Source organism: Trichomycterus rosablanca, chromosome 3 (assembly GCF_030014385.1).
Source record: "Trichomycterus rosablanca isolate fTriRos1 chromosome 3, fTriRos1.hap1, whole genome shotgun sequence".
Classification (NCBI taxonomy): Eukaryota; Metazoa; Chordata; class Actinopteri; order Siluriformes; family Trichomycteridae; genus Trichomycterus; species Trichomycterus rosablanca.
Genome location: NC_085990.1, coordinates 7,218,816 through 7,237,038, shown reverse-complemented (window position 1 = coordinate 7,237,038; position 18,223 = coordinate 7,218,816).

The following is an 18,223-nucleotide window of genomic DNA, read 5'->3' as shown; positions in this document are numbered from 1 at the left end:
TGGTGAGCCATAGTCTGCCAATTTAAACAAAACTGCACATGGGGATACATTTCCCCCCTAATGATTCACAAAGATAGACCTGATAAATCTTCCACTGATTCCACTTTTTACAGATGAGGTGTCCACCTTAAATGTCAGTGCTTTCAACAAGCATGTGCCTTAAGCCTGGTCTCTGAATCCTTCTGAACAGGCTTGAGAGGCTTTGCGTTGGATACATTTACACGTATGGGCAGCGTCACGAGGTGGTCACTTGGCCATGAACTTGGCCAGTAAACATGTGTGAATAGATGTGGGTGGGAGCTTCTACTCATCAGCTGGAGTTAGACTTGGAGCAGATTATCGTACATATGAGATGAATTTAATACAAGCTTGGCTGAGATGCAGTGTTGAAAAGTGGTATTACTGGCATTCAGGTGCAGTAGTCCAATAAGTTGGCACCCCAATATTTAAGACTCTGAGTTGCCACCGGTCTGGCCGGGTGCTCAGAACACACTGTTGGCCTTATCTGAAGAATGATTGGTTTAAAGAGAAATCACCTCCTCGAAACTGTAACATAATTACACGTTGGGTCTGTCCCAGTTCTGTCTAAGTAGTGTGTCTTATAAGGCGATGTCTTAGTAGAATCCTCTCTGCCAAAGTAGGCAGTAAACAGCAAAGCAGCTTACTAGGTTTTCAAACAGACCCTTAGTGTGTGGTTGAGACGTCAGCCATAAGACATGGCCCTAAATACGGACTATAAGCGTCTCTCAGTCTCTTAGACACGATCGATTACTACTCCTCCCACCCTCACCGCTTCCAACCAAAATATAAAAGTGCGGAAACTTTTTGAAGATCCTTCATAGTAACCACATGTGTTAAATATAGACAAAGATAAAATCAGCTAGCACACCAGCGCTGGGATTCTGGATTCCGAGTTAAAATCTCAGCTGTGCTACCATTCGGCTGGGTACCCTTTAGCAGGCACAACTGGTAGTGTGTGCAGTGGACAAAACTCAAGTCTGCTGGGAAAGAAAAGACCAGACTAAAAAGTGGGTGGGGTCTTCGACTCTAAGTTACCAGCTTACTAGGTTTTCAAACAGACCCTTAGTGTGTGGTTGAGACGTCAGCTACAGGAGATGGTGGAAGAATACTTGGAGAAAAGTGTGGTCCACCATATGTGCTAAAGGCTCTCTGTAAGAGTCTGCCCCTGGCCAGTGTAAAACAGAGGTATGTGCTAGCCAGTGGTCCTCCTTAGACACTTTGGGTGTTATGCAGCCCAGCAGACGTCCAGAAAGTGGGATCATGCAGATTGGTTTACCCTTTGAACAAAAGTAATACATCATAGTAAAATGGGTGCAGTGAATCAGATCTGGGCCCCCATGTGTAAATTTCGGCCTCTTGTCCTTTGGTCCATGTATGTTTTCCAGTTATGTTATACAATTAAAAACATTATAAATTAAATGGATTATCTGGGTGCTTGTGTGGCCTCGCGATAGAGGTACACTAGCTCACTTTTGCTGAGATCTGGGGATCCAGGCAGGGTATGAACCTTAGCAGTGCTCTCGGCCTGTCAGATATCTAAATGGATATGATATGGCTTGATATATCGATATGTCCGCAGTGGGATGGCTGAAACTGTCTAGCCATTGGGAGGTGCACTTGTCAGTGCGCTCTCAGTGCTGGTCTCAGGCCTGGACAGAAATAGGAGAGCTGCATCAGGATGGGTGTCTGGTATGTGGACCAAATCCACTATGGTGACCCCTATATATACAGAAGGCAGCCGAAAGTATAAACCAGTGAACTTTTTGTGCCCTTGGATAAACGGGTATACTGGCCAAGGTCCAGGGCCCTTTACAACAGGGTTTTTCAAACCCTGGGTCACGAACTTTAGGTGGGTTACAAGATAAAAAAAATGGCTCACAGACAAAAATAATAATAATTAAATAAACAGGCAATTAAAAATGAGCTTGTCCAAGACCGCCTCTCCTGTGGAGGCTTTATGTTGCGCCTTGTAAACCACAGTGGGATCTGATTATCACATTTTTTATTAATTAAGAACATTTTTTGTGTTTTGTTTTAATGAATTTGATCTTTTGATAAACGTGTTGCCTGGGTCATGGTAAAAATCATGGACAAATATGGGTAGCTTAAAAACAGGTGAAAAACCCTGCTTTACATCACCGTCATCACCACCACAATTATATCTAAGTGAAGACTTAGGTGTAAAATGCATGTTTAAGCTGTTCTGATGGAATTAGGACACTGATTATAAGCCAGACCTTCAGTGCCTGACCTCACAATTGTCTGTTTGACAGAAGACAGAAATATGCACAAATTCCCCCAGTCACACTCCAAAATCTTGTGGAAAGCTTTCCTAAAAGAGTGGGGGCTGTTATAGCAGCAAATTTCATGTTAATAATTTGGAATTGATCGATTAATTGATTAATTAATTGATGACTTTATTGATCCCTGAAGAAAAATTTGAGTGTTACAGTGGCAATTCACAAACATCACAAGCTTCACACAAAACACGTCATTATAGTGCAAATAAAATAAAAACGTGATGTAGTGAATAGGATGTCCAGCAAGCTTTTGACCATCTGGTTTAAACGTAACAGTCTGCGGGAAGCAGGAATTTTAAACGTGGCTTAAGCCTGACAGAACTGACCACAATTCGTTAAACAAAGAAAGCCACAGAGTAGCTCCCACAGGGCCGCAGGCATGATGGCAGCGTGAAGAGGGGCCGCACGCCATCAGCGGGTCACCCGGAATAATAGGAGATGCTGAGAAACTGCTGTGTGTGTTCAGGGTCAGGGCAAGCGCGGGCTAGCTAACGGTCCACGCGGGACTAAAAACAGGATGTAAATGGAACGTGGGCATTCTCACGTAGTGTGGAACTAACTGCTCCCCCACCTTCCCCCTGCCTGCCCCTCTTTAGGCTTAAAACCTTAACATGGTATTATAAAGATCTGACTATTAGATTAGCACTTAGATATGTGAAATTTTAATTGAATGAAATACGAGGGTTCTTCAAAAAGTTTCCGCACTTTTTTAAACTCTATTTATTAAGAATTTAAAAAACAAATGACATCACTTTTCTACATAATCACCTTCTGATGTATTTTTCCCAGCGTTAAACCAACTTTTTAATACCATCAGCAAAAAATGTTTCTGGTTGAGCGTGTAGCCACTGATGCAGCGCTGCTTTCACATCATCATCACATGAAAATCTTCTTCCCCTTAAAGCTTCTTTGAGCGTCCAAAAAAGTGGAAATCAGATGGTGCTAAATCCGTACTATAAGCTTCTCTCAGACACGACTGATTACTTCTCCTCCCGCCCTCACTGCTTCCAATCAGAATATAAAAGTGCGGAAACTTTTTGAAGATCCCTCGTAGTAACTAACGTAACTCCCCGAGTTCGAATCTCAACTGTGCTGGGCGTCCCCCCTAGTGGGCACAATTTACAGTGCATGCAGCAGACAAAATAATCCACTCAAGTCAGCTGGGTGAGAAAAGACCAGACTAAAGTGGGTGGGGTCTTCGAGTCTGAGTAAGGACCCCGGTTAGTAGCCCGAGGCACCTTTACAGAAGTGGAGGAATGTGTGAGGACTGGCCTCATGGGTGAATAAGAAGGGGTTGGTGGACTGCGCATGTGTCAGAGGGAGCCTGTGTCAGGCAAATATACCCTCCTCGGATGTGATCAGGGTCTCCAGCAGCGGAAACACTAAATTGGGTGAAAAGGGGGAGAAAATGCACAAACAAAATAGCACTCACTCACTCACTTTGTTAAACGCTTATCCATTTAGGGTCGCGCGGTGCTGGAGCCTATCCCAGCTTTTCAATGGGCGCAAGACACACAGTAACACCCTGGACAGGGCGCCAGTCCATCGCAGGGCAGACACACATACACACACACGCAAACGCACACCTATTCACCTATAGGGCAATTCAGTGTCTCCAATTAACCTGACTGAATGTTTTTGGGCTGTGTGAGGAAACCGGAGCTCCCGGAGGAAATCCACACAGACACGAGGAGAACATGCAAACTCCAAACAGAAAGGACCCAAGGACCCGGACCACCCTGCCTGGGGGTCAAACCCAGGACCTTCTTGCTGTTAGGTGACAGTGCTACCCACCGAGCCACCCATCAAAATAGCAAAAAAATGGAATCTGAAGCACTTTGCAGGGTCAGATTGGTGGGTCTGGCAGCACCCAGAATTGATATTTGGGAGGTTAAAAAACACTCCAACTAAACACCCTCAGAAACCTGCAGTGCGACACCAACAGTCACATCACCTTGCAACTTGCACTTTACAGGACAGATACAAAATGTCCCAAGATTTTAACCACAACAGTGGTTTGGAATTGAAAGAGCACCTCTATGACACAGTCTTAACAAAAGCTGCACATCACAAGCTTTACAAAGCTGGAAATGCATTTTTTTTATATGAAAGACAAATGCACAGAGGCATAACTTGCTTTATAAGCACTCATAAGCAATAAAACATTCACCAGATTTCATAACTGTGGATGATTTATGTTCTGAGAAAGCCAAATGTCACGCAGAAACATCTGCTGCCAGCTGTTGAGTTGAGTGGGAGCTTTGTAACGCTATGACCAGCCATGTGGTGACAATCACTCTTAACTCTTACTAACACCTTATACTGTATAACAAATAAAAAAGTATAATATAATATATAACAGAAAATCAAAAACCCCCTGCTTACACACTGCTGTACCACTGAATAATCTATATAGCAGTGATATGTGGACATGTGACCATCGGCTTCTATGACATCTCATTTTAAGTTGAACAGTGTGTCTGTGGGAATTGGTGTCCCCTCAGTCAAATGAGCATTTGTAAGGTCAGGTACTGATGTTAAACATGGAGGCTCGGCTTGCAACGACATTTTAATTCATCCCAAAGGTGTTTAATGGGGTTGAGATCAGCGTTCTGTGCAGGATACAGACTTTCTCCATATCAAACTTGTCAGAACATGTCATCATGGATAGACTTCACTTAGCACACACTCAGGAAGGGTCTTCCCAAACTGTTGCCAACAAGTTTAATCCATTTCAAATAATTAATTTTATACACCGGTTAGAAATAAAGGCGGCACAGGGGTGCACTGGGTGTGGTTGTCGCCTCACAGCAAGATAGGCCTGGGTTCAATTCCCCAGCTGGGTGTACCAGGGTTCTTTCTGTGTGGGGTTAGCTTGGTCTCCTTGTGTCTGAGTGGATTTCCTCCCACAAGTCCAAAGACATACAGCCAGGTTAATTGGACCTAATAAAAGGCTCTACGTAAGTGTGATGAGGTCAGATAGCCTGCCTCATCCCCAAGATTCTGAAGGAACACTGTGAATAAACCTAGGTTATGTATATATGTATATGTATATGTGTGCACAGTTACTTACCTCAGATTGTTTACTATACAGCTCCTTAGGGAAAGAGCCGGCGCCTTCCAGGGCTTCCTTTATGCTGGCCGAGAGAGCCCACGGCCATGTTGTAGAAAGGGGGAGGGTAGCTGCCAGGAGTCTGCAGAGTAGAGTCAATTAGCGGATAAGTATGGATATCCAGATTAGAATATATTTACCGGTAAATGGGATGTGGTGATATGGTGAATGGTATGTGTATTGTGTCTGTGTTTTTGTTATGTATGGTTATATCTATGTAACCCCACCAGCCTCAGAATGGTTCAGTCCTGCAAAGTAGGGGTTAAATGGAGGGAAAATGGGACAGTTTAAAAATGGTGGATGATGCATGCTGTGAGACAGTGGCCAGGGTGCTACTACCTTAAACCTGACTGCTATTAAGTCAGATAATTAAAAAAGGGATTGCTGATTGGGGCTAGATAAGCCGTAATAATCCCGAAGGGTATTTGTTGATTTTAATTTGTTTCGTTTTCTTTTTGCACAGTTTTTTGTTTTGCATAAAACCTATTTTGGAGTACAACCTGATCTTTTCAAGGTGAACCCAATCCTCTACACAACTACGCTACAATCAGGGGAAACAGTTTACACGCCTCAGCAGTCCCACAAATGGTGGCAGCGAAAAAGTCTTGAAATTTAACCCAAGGACTTACAAGTGTGAAGTTCAAGACAAGCCTTGTTACGGAAAGGATGGCTCCAAAGAAACCCCCAGCAGTTCACGGCTCACAACACGTTGAACATACGGAGGATAAAGAGGATGTGGAGAGCCGAATGGCTGAGGCCACACCAAGCAGTTCTGCTGGCGGCATAGAGCAAGTATAAACTTGCTACAAAATTTCATGAAAGAACAAAGAGTGAAGGATGAACACTGGCTGCAAGAAACGGCCAAACAAGAAAGAAGGTGGCGCACTATGCAGCATCAGTTTAGTTTACTTCAACAAGAAGTACAAGGGCGCCTGGCTGAAAGGGATCGAATGGATGAGGAGCGTGAATCGCCACAGGGCCGTATCCTTCGAAACACTCAGTCCGCTGGCGAAATACAGAGAAGTACAGAGACTTTCCCACAACAGCAGCTCAACTTAAGCACCATGTGGCCATCGCCAAGAATGCCGACACTCAAAGAAAGCGACGACATTGAACATTATTTAACAACTTTTGAGCGTATGGCACAAGCAGCTAAATGGCCTGAAGAGAACTGGGCATTACATCTCGTTCCGCTGTTAGATGTTAGATGGATAGATGGATGGATGGATAAATGCATAAGTAGATGGATAAATACTGTAGATGGATGGATAGATGGATGGATGAATGGGTGAATGGATAAATGAATGAATGAATGGATGAATGGAAGGATGCATAAATGGATGGATGAATGAATGGATGGATGAATGAAAGGATAAATAAATAGATGGATGGATGAATAAATGGATGGATGAATAAATGGATGGATGAATAAATAGATGAATGAATAGATGAATGAATAAATAAATGAATGAATAGATGAATGAATGAATAGATGAATGGATGGATGAATGAAAGGATAAATAAATAGATGGATGGATGAATAAATGGATGGATGAATAGATTGCTGGATGAATAAATAGATGAATGAATAGATAAATGAATGAATAGATGAATAGATGGATTGGGTGGATGGATGGATTGGGTGGATGGATGTACAAATGAATGAATAAATGGAAGGATAAATGGATGAATGAATAAATTAATACCTTGCATTATTGTCCCTTAACATGTGTTTTAGTATCTCTCACAGACCACCCAGATAATTCCAGACAACGTTTAAATCTATAAAAGGCGATTTAAAGCAGCCACTCCACCTTCTGCATGTTTCTTGGAGTTTAGAAAAAACAGAGCACCTTGAGTAAACCCACACAGTCACTGTAATTAAGAATCAGAGATAAGGTTTGAACTCAGGGTCCCAGATTAGCCCCCGCACTTCTTACTGCGCCGCTGAAGTAAGCTGCTCTTTAAAGTTAGGAAACACCCAGTATGAAGCGGGAAGCGTCGTGGTGCGTAAGCACGTATTACAGCACGTCTGCTGCACTGAATCATTACCAACCAACCAATGAAGCACTGCGCTCGTCAGTTCCCAAGACTTCCAGGCCTCTGACTAACGTGGTTTGGCGTCATAGTCTAAAACTCGCATGGTCTCTGGTTTCTAACTAGTCCTGGTCTAGCAGTGACAGCATGTGGGGGGACGGGGGTGTTGGGGTTAGCCTACATTATTCACACTAAGACTGAACCCACATCCTGTTCTGGATCATGTTAGGAATTCTACCTCACACAGGCCACTACATCTTTATATCTGACAGAAACTGATTACTACACACATCTGAGGGTTTTATCCTCACACACACACACACACACACACACAGACTACACTGTCTACAACCTGTGCCACAACCTCACCCTAAAATGCTTAATCCTTGAACTTCCCCTTTTTAATTAAGATCATTTATTAATGATGTGTGTCATTATCTGGTTTCTCGGTGGCACTGTGGCTCTGTGGGTAGCAGGTCTGTCAGTGAAAAGAAATGTCACTTAATAACACCCAGCCTGGAGAAAGTATGTGAACCCCTGGACTGATAAATGACATTTACAAAAACGTTATTCAGTATTATAAAACAGATAGTTCCGGTCCTAAAATCTGATTGGCTGAGCCACGTTCGAAGCCGTTGTAAAATCCCCGATAAACTCACACCTATGACCACCTCACATCATTCCATATTACTACGCCACTGAAAAGAAAAAGTTAATGTTATTTTTGCCCTCATGTTGCCTAGCAACACTGTTAATCGAACTACCTGGCGTCGCGGAAGAATGCTTTATTGTAAGTTTATACACAATAAATACATTTATGATTAAACATTGTTGTATTTTATTATATTTTATGTTGACCGCCGTTTTATAAAAGCAATAAGCCACTCGAGACCGTGCGTTACTGTTATGATTTTATCACGGGGAAAGAAGTTTTAATAAAATATAAAATCACAGTAACGTACGGCCTCTCGTGGCTTATTGCTTTAATAAGAGACTGGCGGCATGGTGGCTTGGTGGGTAGCACTGTTTCCTCACAGCAAGGAGGTACTGGGTTTGATTCCCAGGTGGAGAGATCCGGGTCCTTTCTGTGTGGAGTTTGCATGTTCTCTCAGTGTCTGCATAGGTTGTGGGTTTCCTCCGTGAGCAATGGTTTCCTCCCACAGTCCAAAGACATGCAGTCAGGTTAATTGGAGATACTAAAGTCCCCTGAGGTGTGTGTGTGTGTGTGTGTGTGTGTGTTTGCTGGGGTGTTTCCTGTCTTTTGGCCAGTGAATCATACCGGGAACCACTAACTCCAGTGCTTTACTAAATACTTCTCTAAAATAGATAGAGGTAGCCTAGTGGGTAGCACTTTGGGCTATCAATATGAACATTGTTGGTTCAAATCCAGGCTTTGCTATGCAGCCACTGTTGGGCCCTTGAGCAAGGCTCTTAACTCTATGTGCTCCAGGGATGCCATACAATGTCTGACCCTGCGCTTCAAAACAATGTGGGATACACGTAAAAAAAATCAATGTACTGTACACATGTATATGTACGAGGTATCTTCAAAAAGTTTCAGCACTTTTATATTTTAGTTGGAAACGGTGAGTAGTAATCGGTCGTGTCTGAGAGACTGAGAGAGACGCTTATTGTCCGGATGTTGCACCATCTGATTTTCACTTTTTTGGACGCTCAAAGAAGCTTTAAGGGGAAGAAGATTTTCATGTGATGATGATGTGAAAGCGGCGCTGCATCAGTGGCTACACGCTCAACCAAAAACATGTTTTGCTGATGGTATTAAAAAGTTGGTATGACGCTGGAAAAATCCATCGGAAGGTGACGATGTAGAAAAGTGATGGGATTAGATTTTGAAATTCTTAATAAATAGAGGAACCCTCAAATATATGACAAATAAAGGCATTCTTCTTCTAATACTTGTCATTACATTTCCATTATGTTGTGCTTTACACTAATAAAAACATTCAATCATTCGTTCATTGTCTGTTTTAACACCACTTTATCCTATTCAAGGTTGAGGTGGGTCCAGTTCACTGGGCGAAAGGTAGGAAACACCCTGGACCTGTTGCCAGTTCATCATAGGGCAAACTCATACACACATGCAGCCACTGTTGAGCTCTTGAGCAAGGCCCTTAACTCTAAGTGCTCCAGGGACACTGTACAATGTCTGACCCTGCGCTCTGACCACAGCTTCCAAACAAGCTGGGATATGCAGAAAAAAGCATTTCATTGTATTGTACACGTGTATCTGTATATATGACAAATAAAGGCATTCTTCTTTTATTCTTTTAACACTTACTTCAAAAAAATGTGTCAAATTATGTAAGTAATCAGCTGTAGAGTTATTAAAAAACCTAAAAAAATAAAGATACAGTCATTTCATTCCAAGAAAACCCTCTGGACGGCACTGATATGACTGATTTGTCATTACATTTCCATTATGTTGGGCTTTACGCTAATAAAAACATTCAATCATTCGTTCATTGTCTGTTTTACCACCGCTTTATCCTATTCAAGGTCGATGTGGGTCCAGTTCACTAGGCGAAAGGTAGGAAACACCCTAGACCTATCGCCAGTTCATCACAGGACAAACACACACACTCACACACACATTCACAATTTTTTTTCTATTTTATTTATGCATTTTCTCCCATTTTCTTCCAATTTAGTGTAGTCAATTTGTCTTCCGCTGCTGGGGGATCCCTGATTGCAGTCAAGGTGGGTATATTGCTGCTTTGAACTCTTTTTTACCCTTTTTCACCCATGCATTCTGCACAGGTGCCTCTCTATCTGCTAATCAGGGACCTTACACAGCGTTTAAAGAGCCCACCCACATAGTCTGGTCATTCCGCCCTAGCAGAAACGTGTCTACAGACACTGCCAATTATGCCGGCTAGATGGCACCCAGACGACCGGTGTTGACGCCGAGTTTCGAACCGAGGAGTTCAGAATCTTGGCGCTGGTGTGCTAGCAGAATATCCCGCTGTGCCACCTGGGTGCTACCCAGTACAATTTTAGTATCTCTAATTAACCTGACTGCATGTCTTTGGACTGTGGGAGGAAATCAAAATTCCAGCTGGAAACCCACACGGACATGGGGAGAACATGCAAACTCCACACAGAAAGGACCTGAGCCACTCCATCTGGGAATCGAAACCAGGACCTTCTTGCTGTAAGGTGACAGTGCCAGCCACTGTGCTAAAAATGTTTAAATATGTTTTTGGAGAAGTATTTAACCAGTATGAGTATAAACCAGCATGTAAGTAAATTACTCCAGTAAAAACTTTCACATAAACACTCAAACTTGATACATGGTACATTTATTTTGGCTCCACCGTCAAACCAATGGATCCCCCAACCTGGATTCTTTTATTCACTGTTTGTTTTACCACCTCTTCATCCTGGTCAGGGTTGCAGAGTGATTCATTTGGCAAATAGCCAGGATTCCACGTGTTCTAATATCTTATCATCATCTGGGAGTCGTCTTAACACCCCGGTGCTTACTGTAGCTCAGTAGCCGTGTAGTAAAACAATTACTAAAATTACAGTTAATCCTGAGTCATGATGAATTTTCCATGTCATTTTCCAAACGTTTTACAATTGTTGAGATATTCGGGTATCAGCACTTTTTGTGAATATAAACCGATCAGGTATAACATTATGACCACCTCCTTGTTTCTACACTTACTGTATATTTTATCATCTCCACTGACCATATAGAAGCACTTTGTAGTCCTACAATTACTGACTGCTGTCCATCTATTTCTCTACATACTTTTTTACCCTGCTTTCACCCTGTTCTACAATGGTCAGGACCCCCACAGGACCACCACAGAGCAGGCAGTATTTAGGTGGTGGATCATTCTCAGCACTGCAGTGACACTGACATGGTGGCGGTGTGTTAGTGTGTGTTGTACTGGTATGAGTGGATCAGACACAGCAGCACTGCTGGAGTTTTTAAATACCGTGTCCACTCACTGTCCACTCTATTAGACACTCCTACCTAGTTGGTCCACCTTGTGGATGTAAAGTCAGAGAAGATTGCTCATCTATTGCTGCTGTTTGAGTTGGTCATCTTCTAGACCTTCATCAGTGGTCACAGGACGCTGCCCACAGGGCGCTGTTGGCTGGATATATTTTTGTTTGGTGGACTATTCTCAGTCCAGCAGGGACAGTAAGTTGTTTAAAAACTCCATCAGCATTGCTGTGTCTGATCCACTCATACCAGCACAACACACACTAACACATCATGTCAGTGTCACTGCAGTGCTTAGAATGACCCAGCATCCAAATAATACCTACTCTGTAGTGGTCCTGTGGAGGTCCTGACCATTGAAAAACAGCATGAAAGGGGGCTACCAAAGTATGTAGAGAAACAGATGGACAACAGTCATTTACATTTTCTGCATTTAGCAGATGCTTTTATCCAAAGCAACTTACATTACAGATACAATATACAGTCTGAGCAATTGAGGGCTAAGGGCCTTGCTCAAGGGCTCAACAGTGGCAACCTGGCAGTGGTGGGGCTTGAACCAGCGACCTTCTGATTACTAATCCAGCACCTTAACCACTAGGCTACAGCTTCCACAGTCAGTAATTGTAAAACGACAAAGGGCTTCTATATGGACAGTGAGTGTAGAAATTGGTGTAAATCCTCATTCAGTAGCGCTTTACCTGATATAACATGATATAATATGACTTAACATACAGCCAAGATGTATGGATACAGATGATTTATGATGATTTATGAATCTGCAGGGGAGAACCTGCCTTAAGGCGATCCTGAAGGACGGCAGGGTGAAGAAAACATTATAAATGCAGCTCCTAAAAACAGTTCCACTCTGTGGAGTCCCTTTGCTCTGAGGCTGACCTGTATTAGAAGGATAGCGCTCATTAATCCTTAAGGAATCGTAAACTAGGATAAAGCTGACCTTCATTTACTAAAGGGCAAACGGAAAGATGTTTAATTGCAGAGGGCAACCGTTTCCGCTCTGAGCTACTGGAGGTTTCACATGGACAACAATTCCCATAGGAGTGTTTTATTGCTAAAAAAGTTAGACTTTGATATCTTAGAGGACAGAATTATGATTCTTTTATGATTCTTGTTTTATTAATGTTTATGCTTTGTCACAGAGGATTCTCCCATGAAGAATAAATATAAACAAAAAAAGCATTAAACAGTATCTTAGTAAGATTGAAAAAAGGTTTATATAGATATTCAAGTAGTTTGGCCACGTACAGCTAGCCAGCATTCAGAAGTAGGGACTAAAACATGACTCCTATTGATTCAGCTTCAGTGATACAAAGACCAGGTCTAAACCTCACCCAGCATACTAAATATTACCTCTAATTAGTGCACTACTATTAATGTGGTATCATACTACACTATGGGTGTGTTCGAAAACCTAGTGAGCTCTCTACATAGAGCCACAAAGTTGAATCAGTTCATCTAGACACAAGTTTGTTGTAGAGAAACGTTTCGTCACTCATCCAAGTGACTTCTTTAGTCTGAGCTGGTGGTGAATACCCCAACCTTATATGCATCCGATTTGCATAGCGACTGATCACCGCCCATTGCATAACAATGAAACCGGTGATCAGGTCCATATGCAAATCACAATGACCATTAATTACAATGGCCATGTGCGACTTTCACACATGATTGGGGTATAGCTCCTATTACGGCGTTGTAAGATGGTGTCTCTACATAGACGCATTTTACGTCATCCTGCACGCTCCCGAGAAGGAGGCTGTTCGAAATCCTAGATGCCTTAATATGCTCACTGGTAAGGTACCTTAAAATTTTGACGCTATTTAGACTCAAGAACGAGGGAGCATTTGATGCTGCCTTAGCGGCGAAGGCAATCCCAGCATTCAGTGCGGCACAACTTTTCTCACAGAAAAATAAAAAAACATGGCTGACGGTGTGGAGAAGCGAACAGTTATTTTCAAACGTAAATAAATAATTATTGATTTTTAATTTGTATAAACTTGCACAAGTGTATTTATTTGCAAAGAATTATTGTTATCAAATTTAACCGTTTTTGGTACGCAGAGGGAGATGCTAGTTGACATGCTAGCGCGTTGTGCCACCTTATCCCATTGGTTTGAATTGGTTTGAACTGTGTTAGCTTAGTTAGTAAAAACTGATGTTATCACTGTCTGAGTAGCGAGTTTGAATTACCTGCCTTATAAGTCAATGACTTATTAGAATCCTCTTTACTTAGGCAGCTGCCTATGTAGGCAGTAAGTCAGCAAGGCAGCTCACTAGGTTTTTGAACACACCCATTATGTCTAATTATTGCACTACTATTAATATGGTTACATACTGCACTATATTACACCTGACCAGTTGGCGGTAGGCAGTTGTAGCCTAGTGGTTAAAGTACTGGACTATTAATCAGAAGGTCGCTGGTTCAAACCCCACCACTGCCAGGTTGCTGCTGTTGGGCCCTTGAGCAAGGCCCTTAACCCTCAATTGCTCAGACGGTATACTGTCACACTACTGTAGGTCGCTTTGGATAAAGGCGTCTGCTAAATGCCGAAAATGTAAATGACCATGGGCTTGTTGGACATCCTATTAACAAATAAAACGAATGGTATTAAAATAAAATGACCTCTATGTGATCTATAACCACAGCTACGCCTCTGAGAAGCCTCCTCACAAGACTTTAAAGTATGTCTAAAGGAATCTGTGCCTATTGAGTCAAAGCAGCTTTGTATGGCTGGGCACTTATGTTGGTCAAAAAAGCCTCAATTAATGTTCTAAATAGTTCATTCCAAAGCTGTTCAGTGGGACTGAGGTCAGGGCTTCTATAAACCGAGCTGTTCTTGATGCTCTTATAGAGCTTGCTTTGTGCACAGGGGCACCCTCAAGCTGGAACAGGAAAGAGCCTTAATTAAACTATTGATGCAAAGTTTATAAGCATTTAATTTCCTCTATATAATTGAGTATTTCAGCTGTTAGTAATCATTGTGGCTGGAACACATGAATTGAAAAATTAGAAGCAGTGTCCTGATGCTTTTGTTCATATAGTGTACGCATGAATATTTGGTTTGGTGCTGGAGCTTAATGCTGGTTCAAAAAAGTACATCAGTGCATTAAAACTGCTATTTTGTGGTCGTTTAGTGGTTAAGGTACTGGAGTAGCACCAGTTGCAGCTGCTTGACCCCTGAGCAAGGCCCTCAATTGGCAGCATTGTATTTGATCACAATTTGTAAGTCGATTTGGATAAAAGCATCTGCTAAATGCTGATGTTACAGCTACTGTGAGCATGTGGCTATGACTGAAGGTGATGTCTATATATCAACCACATCAAAATGTTTAATCAACAGTGTCAATATAGAAGAAATACAGGAAAGAAGTCCTTACTTGAAAAAACTTTAACAAAGAGATTCAAAAACTCCCAAAACTAACAGTCTGATCAGGATTTATATGACAAAATACTGAGAAAGCCTACATCATCAGATCACTAAATACCACACCTGAAACTAATCAATGAAGTTGTATTTAGGGTCTGATGCAAACCATGCTACCTTGTGAGGTTTTGCCAGGTCTTTGTTCTTTTGTGTATAAACTTTTGCCCGTTATTTTGACCACATCTTCTTTGTTTGCCCTTGTATATTGTTTGAGTTTTATTATGTGCTGACTTTCTGCCTTTTACCAACAATTCTTTGGATTACACATTGTACCTGGTTTATTAAACATCTTGTCATTATCTGCAAGCGTCTGACTCTTCTGTTCATGTATGTGACACCCTCTCCCCTCTGCCAGAACACTTTTTTCCCCCAATTTTCGTGCCAATCTAGTCGTATCCATTGACCCGATTGCGTTTGAGATGTCAGCTCTGGTGTGCTAGCATATTTTACCGCTGATAACAAGGGAAGTTTGTCTAATTGTGTGGCATGGTGGCACAGTGGGTAGCACTGTCTATTACCAAAATCACATGGCTAAAGTGGTATGTAATGTGTAACCGCTGCACACCATCACTTCTGATCTAAATTGGCAACAACACAAAAGTTAAAGTTAAGTTAAAGAAACACCTGGTTGTGATAGTTTATGTTAAAATGTTTAGTGAATAAATACTTTATGAAGGCATCATAAATAAGGTTTAATTTTTCTTTCCATTTAGTCTCTCTGCTTTCTCGGAGAAACACTTACGATGAAGAAAAATGCTTTTCTGATATTGTTTTCCTTTGGGCTATGTTTTTCTGTGAACTGTTTGCAAACTGATTGATCAAGAAATTGAGAAATGAAACCCAGTCTGCAGCTGCAACGCGTGATGGAGTGTTTCCTCACTGTAGTGGAGAAAATGATGGACTTTGTTGATCATGCTGCTCATACAATTGTCTACAGAATTGATGACTGTGAAGGCCAAATCATCAGATCAGAGTTCTTTGAAATGAATAAATCTAATCTACTTCTCTTTATGATGAACATGTATACTGTCCAGACACTAAACAGCTCCAGCGAGTTTCTCACCGGTCTCACGTAGTAACCCCCCCCACACCACCACCACCACCACCAGCACCAGAACGAGAGAAAGCTTGAATTAATTTTCTACAGTTGTGCTTGTATTGACAGCAGATGTGCGATACTGTATCACATTGTTGTGGTAACCCCCACCCTGCTATTAATTGGTTCAGAATGGTGCAGACTCGCTTTATTCCCTCAGCAAAGCGCAGCAAATGCAAGCGAGAAGAAAGCACTGCTTACCAGACATAAATCAGTATGACTGACTAAATGACAGTAATTAATGAAACAAAGAAGAGTGGTCGTGCATCAGGGAAATGTGTGCTGTGTATATATGCCAGTGGGCTATGACGCCAGTAGCCCCTGAGGAGGCATTATAGGCCTTCTGGGTAATGTGTGTAAGATGATGCCCCTCCACTACTGTAAGTGTGGTATAAATCAGCACAGTCTTCCAAAATTACGACCAAATTTGAACCGCTGTTGTGTGGAGTTGGTAAGGATCTGTCCACACTGCTGATTAACAACAAGCTAAACAAATGACTAACAAACAAATATTTATGTTAAAGCTAATTGGACTAAACTTAAAGATAACCAAAGACACATTGTTGCATTTGCAGTAAGGAAAATCAAGTATTTAGCCACTTTTGTTTTTATTATTTAATACACCGATCAGCCATAACATTAAAACCTCCCTGTCCATTTTATCAGATCCACTTACCATATAGAAGCACTTTGTAGTTCTACAATTACTGACTGTAGTCCATCTGTTTCTCTGCATACTTTGTTACCCCCTTTCATGCTGTTCTTCAATGGTCAGGACTCTCCCAGGACCACCACAGAGCAGATATTATTTAGGTGGTGGATCATTCTCAGCACTGCAGTGACACTGACATGGTGGTGGTGTGTTAGTGTGTGTTGTGCTGGTATGAGCTGATCAGACACAGCAGCACTGCTGGAGTTTTTAAATACCTTACTGTCACTGCTGGACTGAGAATAGTCCACCAACCAAAAATATCCAGCCAACAGTGGGCAGCATCCTGCAACCACTGATGAAGGTCTAGAAGATGACCAACTCAAACAGCAGCAATAGATGAGCGATCGTCTCTGACTTTACATCTACAAGGTGATCCAACTAGGTAGGAGTGTCTAAAAGAGTGGACAGTGAGTGGACACGGTATTTAAAAACTCCAGCAGCGCTGCTGTGTCTGATCCACTCATACCAGTACAACACACACCAACACACCACCACCATGTCAGTGTCACTGCAGTGCTGAGAATGATCCACCACCCAAATAATACCTGCTCTGTAGTGGTCCTGTGAGAGTCCTGACCATTGAAGAATAGCATGAAAGGCGGATAAAAAAGCATGCAGAAAAACAGATGGACTAAAGTCAGTAATTACTGACTACAAAGTGCTTCTATATGGTAAGTGGAGCTGATTAAAAGGACTGAGTGTAGAAACAAAGAGGTGGTTTTAATGTTATGGCTGATCTGTGTATATTGTAATAAATAAAACCTGCATGAGTGGTGGATGTTTTACAGGATGCATAGTGTACATTTCACTATGTAATGTTGCTCTGTAAACAAGCCAAATACACACGTCGGAAGGGCCACATGCTAGTCTGTGGCTCTCCTCGGCCAGAGAAAATGAAATGCAAGTCAATTAATTTTGTGTGTGTTTTAGCAATAGGCGCAGAATAAACCTAAGTCCAGTTATTAGGTTTATATTAAACTAAATATAGTGTATTCTTATAACTATGAGACCCTCACAGTCTAATAAACTTTTGTCCTACTTACAAATTAGTCACTTATTTTTAAAACACTGTCATATCAGTCTTTCTATTGGTCCAATCAGATTTTAGCAAGTCATAGTCGTGCTTTTCTTGGGAAAACACTCATCATGACTGGTAAGATTCAATCTCTAAATAATCCTAAAATGCCCTGTAAGAGTCCTAGATCATCCAGTGCAGAGGTCACTCTGAACTTTATTGCTCACTGGGTGTTGGTCACTGAGTCCTGTTGCTTAACAATGAAGAGGACGTGGAACAACATAAAACAGGACTGTCCCTGTCAGCCCAGGTTCTGTAGAACCTTCTGTAGAAGTGAGGTTAAACAGAACAGTGTTCCCTGCGTCTCTCCTTCTGCTGACCCAAAATCATGCTGCCTGTATGGTTTATGGCTGGCCCACCTAAAGAGCTGCCCCAGTGTTTGGTCCCCAGTGGCAGGGGTTGACATGGTCGAGGGTCATACAAGAGTGCACCAAGAAAATGCCCTGCAACC